A 5,101-nucleotide genomic window follows, 5' to 3' on the forward strand; every position below is an offset into this window, starting at 1 on the left:
TTGCGATTGGCTTGATGGCAGTGGTTTGTAATTGGTTTTATACATACCTAATTAAAACTCATTGCCATCGCATCAATGATGACTCCTCATGACTGTGGCAGTTATATAATCTGCAGTCAGTTTGAGAGGATGACGAATGAAGGGGTGGAGTCTAGCCTGTCAATCATTGTATAGCCCATGGAGACCCCTGCCAGTGTTGAGATGCTTCTACCCCCACTGGATCCACAAGACTTCACACCCACTGGCCTGTGATCTTTCTGCCTTCAGCGTCATTGCATGTGTTTCTTGAGTCTGAAGAGGACTTCATAGATAGGACATATGGGCTAATGCAGGGAGAAGAGGGCCCCCAACAAATCATCACAGGTCCGGTAGGCACAATTGTACAGCGATAATAAGTAAAGGTTATAGTAAAGTCATAGAGAGCATGAGAGATAGAAGAGAGAGTCAAATAATGGAGTCAGACACACTTCATAGTAGTATGCTCATCTCAGCCCCAGTTGGTGGTCCTCCTGGGGGAAGCCCGACCGCACAGCAGGAGAGAGCCTCCACTTTATTGCTAACCAAGGGCTATATCTCCTTAGGGGGGCATGATTACAGGTAACCACACGTCATAGGAAGGGGCAGTACAATAGGCATACACATTGTAGGAAGGGGATGTATGATAGGCACAAGCATGACAGGAAGGGGATGAGCTAGAGGTGTGCCCATAGGAATGGGAGGGTCTAGGGGTATACATGTGACAAGATGGGCGGACCCTAGATTCATGATGGCGGCCTAACCTTGGTCACCCTTGGGCGGGCTTGACCAAGTGGTGTCTGCTGGCTCTAGATGGCTGACAGCCCTCAGGAGAATAACCCCTGATCTACTCCTGATGACCTTCAAGTGTATGTCATTCACAAGCAGCTAAGTTTGGCATATATTTGGGAGAGACAACTTGGGAGAAATCCTTGTTTCCCACAGGCTAATATCGGACTTATGGACTTGATCTGGACTGAGCCGGGATGTATTCTTCAATATTCAACTGCTCTTGTATACAGACATTTTTCTTATATACATAGGTGAGTCCATGCATTTGTTTCTCTAGTCTACCCAGACTAACACAATGACTCTATGGGACAGAACACAAAGGCCCCTGGATTTCTGAGACTCCAAACATTTATGGGAGTAGATAGCCTTATCTTTGTCATGTGGAGCGGCTGCTGGCTTTGACCTGCCGACCTTGTGGTTAGCAGCCGACGCATAACCCACTATGCCAATGTCCCTGGTTTTGCTTCTCTAGCGAACCTTGCCTGAGACACTGGTCCAGTTGAGACCAGAGGATACCTTGAGACTGGTTCCCTTGAGATGACCTTCGGGCCTTGAATGGAAATGATTCTCCTGGGGTCACCTTCTCATTAAATAACAGAATGCCTCACCAAACAAAGGCTAGTACCTCTGCGTACAGCGCTCTATTAAACACTTTTAAAACCACCAAAACACCTATCTAAGACCAAAGAGTCAATGGGGATTGAAGTAAAGATGGGGAGATAGAGGGGCAGGGAAACCAGAGTCCAGGTCAAAGGGACAGACAGAACATAAAGAAAGAGAGCATCACGTCACGTCACAAAAGACGTGGTACAGAAATAGTCCCGGGGGACTTAATTTATCGTTCAAATGCTCACGGAAAACAATAACACGTGGAGAGCAAATGTCTTGAGAATGATGAGAGCAATGAATGTACAAATACGCTTTATACAATTGATGTACGTGTGGGTTGTGATAAGAGTTGTATAAGCCCCCAATACAATGATTTAAAAAAAAGAAAACAATAACATATTAGGGGTTTTTTTGGGTTTCTAATATAAATTTATTTTTACTTAATCTTTTTTTCCTTTTCTAACTTAAATGATAAAATTTTAAATCTCCAATGCTACTATCTTACTTTATTTAAAGATTCTAAAACTGTTTCACATCTATCATTCCATTTTAGTTGACGCTTGATAGTTTTACGGTAAAAAGATTTTTCAGGACATCCTCATTTCTGTGCTGGTTGAAATCTTCCATTTAACAGATGAAAAAAATAGTGTTACAGATATTTATAAATGTTGATTAGTGCATTGGTCACTTTATTCCTGCTCATGCCACATTTTAAAAATATTTGTTTCAGATATTTAAATTATTTCCCCTAAGTTCTATCTTTTTTTTCTAAACAAGATTGTCTCTCTACTTTCTGGATGTTTCAATAAAAACAGTTTTGGTTTTCTTTCCTAGTTTGGTTTTAATGTTATAAATTAAATTTCAATTTTAGATTTAGTCCTTCAATAAGAATATTACTTAATTTTTTAAATTGTCATTCTTAAAAGAATCCAGTCACTTTTCTTGAGACTCAATATCATTGGGGTGTAATCATATTCATCATTAGAAAAACCACATTAGTATTTTTTTAAAAGAACTTTTGAGGGCAGTTTGAGGGGCCCTGGGGGTGTGCTGGTCAAAGCCCTCAATGGCTAATAGAAAGGTCTGAGGTTTGAACCCACCAGCTGCTCCACAGGAGAAAGATGAGCTGTCTGCTCTCCTATAGAGATGGCAACCCATAAATAAAGTGACCAATGCACTAATCAACATTTATAAATATCTGTAACACTATTTTTTTCATCTGTTAAATGGAAGATTTCAACCAGGTCAGAAATGAGGATGTCCTGAAAAATCTTTTTACCGTAAAACTATCAAGCGTCAACTAAAATGGAATGATAGATGTGAAACAGTTTTAGAATCTTTAAATAAAGTAATCTTTAAATATAGAAACCCGAGTCCTGCCTCTGGCTCATCGCCCTGGGCTCTTTGGACTGGAGCAAGCCGCACGCCACATTGCCTGGCGATCCTGGGAGCCGCCTGATTGGCTGAGCTTGGGTTCGCCTGCCTCTGCCACCTGTGGTGTCTCAGCTATCCTGGGCTCACCAGCCCCTGCAACTACCTGAGACACAAGGAACTCCCAGCCTGTGGTCAGTTCTACTCTGTCCTCCAGGGCTGCAGCTGTGAGGGGTCACTGACTCCCGAGCCCTGGGTTGGGTTTTGAAAATTCTGGTTTTCAGGCACATGCGGTATTGCCATGAGTTGGAGCTGACCCTTCGGTTCTGGGCAGTGTTGCAGGAGGCCAACCCCAAACCCAACTGAGCTCACTGGCCTGGAATAAATCCTGACTCATAGCGAACCCCGTGGACAGGCTAGGACTGCCCGAGTGAGTTTCCAAGACAGTGACCCTTCCCCTCAATAGAAAGCCTCATCTTTCTCCTGCAAAGCAGCTAGTGGTTTTGAACTGCTGACCCTGTGATTAGCAGCCAAACCCGTACCCCAGTGTTCCTGTAGGGTACCAAAGAGACCCCAGATCTCCGATCGAATTTATAGAGAGCATGTGTTAAGCCTTAAAGGGTACCAAGATGAAAGACAAAGATTGTTCCTCTGGAAGAGGGGGGCCCTCAGCACGGGGTCATGAAGGCCGTGTACAGGTTTACAAAGAACTAGTGGCTTACACAAGGCATGCGCCAAGCATGTCTGGTGGCAGATCAATCCATCCCAGCTGCAGACAGGACTTTAGAAGCAGGGGTAGGACCATGATTGGAACACACAGGAGCTTGTGAGACTGAACAGGACCCTCTGACCAGGATGCCTAGGATGTGACTCATAGCGAGACAACCCCAGCACTGCAAAACCCCCGATGGGGAACACCCAGGAAATGTGCTCAGGGCTTGGCTGCCCTTCCCTGGGCTGGCTGGTGCTCTCTGTCTTAGGAAAGACGGTCACACTGCCAGTTCAGGGTCAGAAGGAATTCAGTGGAGGCTGAAACCACGGTGGAGACTCACAGATAGATCGGGGAGGCGGTGGGGAGACTGGAGGGAAATGGGGAACTGACAACAATGAGCAGAAGCAGAAAGAAAAGGTTCCAGAACTGATGGTGGTGATGCGTGTGCGACTCTTTTTAGGACGACTGAACTACTGAAATGTGTAAGATATGAATTATGTATCAATAAAACTTTAAAAACAAACAAACAGATCTGGGGCTTCCACTTATCTGTAGAGTCCAGGGGTCCTCCAACTATGGCCGGTGGGCCACATGCGGCCCACCGAAGACATTTAGCTGGCTCACTGGGTGTTTTTGCCTTGTTTGTTTTTTTCACTTCAAAATAAGATATGTGCAGTGTGCATAGGAATCTGTTCATAGTTTTTTTTAAAACTATAGTCCGGCCCTCCAACAGGTCTGAGGGACAGTGAACTGGCCCCCTGTTTAAAAAGTTTGAGGACCCCTGAGGAGTCTCAGAAATGAACAGGGGCAGTTCTATCCAGCCCCACAGGGTGGTGTGAGTCGACATCAACCCATTGACAGTGAGTTTGGGGTGTTTCGGGAAATCTTTCCAGCTGCAAAGAGCCTCACTTTTCTCCTGAGAAATGGCAGATGGGTTTGATCTGCTGAATTTGTGGTTAGCAGCCCACATTGTAACCCATGATGCCACTAAGTAAAAATGTAGAAAACACTCACTGCTATCGATCCAGTCCGTTCTGACTCAGTGACTCTACTGGGACAGAGAAGAACTGCTTCTGTGGGTTTCAGAGACTATAACTCGTTACAGGAGTAGGAAGCCTCCTCTTTCTCCCGAAGAACTGCTGGTGGTTTCAAACTGTTGACCTTTCAGTTAGTAACCCATGATGTCACCAGGGATGTATTAAGAAAACAAAAATAAATGTCCTTTGCCTCCTGGTTCTTTCCTGTATTTCCTTTTTACGTCCCTCTTGTCCCACCATCATGTTCGGCCTTCATTCGGGTTTAGTAATTCCTCGCTGCTGCATTGCCCTTGATTGAGCCCCACTAGGCATCCTATGACCTTCCTTCCATTGATTTTAGTTCACTTGCTGTTCCCTTGTCCCTGGGTTGGTTCCCCACCTCCCTCATTTCCTGTCTCCCACCTCCCCTTCTCCCGTATCCCCCAGGAGCCATTGGTCCCATTGTTTTCATCTCCAAATTATTTATCCCGCCTATCTTATCTAGATAGATATGTGGAGACATCAATAAGTGCAAAAACCAGGCAAAGCCAAATAAAACAATAAAGGAAGTCAAAACCAGCAAAGC

This window comes from Echinops telfairi, unplaced genomic scaffold, assembly GCF_000313985.2.
Source record: "Echinops telfairi isolate 266 unplaced genomic scaffold, ASM31398v2 ScPeMD7_655;HRSCAF=1070, whole genome shotgun sequence".
In the NCBI taxonomy this organism is placed as follows: Eukaryota; Metazoa; Chordata; class Mammalia; order Afrosoricida; family Tenrecidae; genus Echinops; species Echinops telfairi.